Below are 715 nucleotides of genomic sequence, written 5' to 3'. Positions count from 1 at the left end.
GAAAGGAGGAAAGGAGTTCCCTCCTCGTGCTGTCGGACATCCTCTGCCTGACCAAGCTGCTCAATTCACTAATGATGGGATGAAGGCATCATGGTTCCAGCCTCTGGATATGTTATTTGCTCCACTGTAAAATGTTACTGATTTTATGCTTCTTAGGCATTCTCCTTATAACTTGACAATTCACTTAGCTGCTGAAATTGGCTTTTAAAAAGCCTACTTTTTGCTGCAGTGGGGAGCTAAAAACTGACCTGGCAGTGTGGCACCGTTGTAACTTCAAAGGTGTTTTTGATATGAAAAAACAGGATCTTACAGGATCAAGTGTAGAGTGCGCAACTCTGGCTTTTGAGAATAATTAGTAAGAAAACTCAGGAAGAAAACCCTTAATTCATTGGCATAGATGCAAAGAAGGTTTGCAATAATTAGGTCAGATGCTCAGCAGCCTCTAGTTGTATTTAGTAAGTGTTTGTGCCTATGTATTTTTGTGTCACCATTTAGAATATATTTACATAAACAGACACTTAGATCTTCAATGCCTAGTATCCATTTGCTGGCAGGCAGACTATATGGATACACTTGGCTCAACCAGCCAATTACTTTGCCACTTATCTTCATGTCACTGCCCCGCTTTGTTACTGCAGCCTTCAATGCTACTTCTGTCTTCATCAACACTGTCTCATTCATGCTGTTTGCTTTGATGACTTTGCTGGGCAACCTC

The sequence above is a fragment of the Mesitornis unicolor genome, unplaced genomic scaffold (assembly GCF_000695765.1).
Source record: "Mesitornis unicolor isolate BGI_N332 unplaced genomic scaffold, ASM69576v1 scaffold7258, whole genome shotgun sequence".
Classification (NCBI taxonomy): Eukaryota; Metazoa; Chordata; class Aves; order Mesitornithiformes; family Mesitornithidae; genus Mesitornis; species Mesitornis unicolor.
This window is presented reverse-complemented; position numbering follows the sequence as displayed.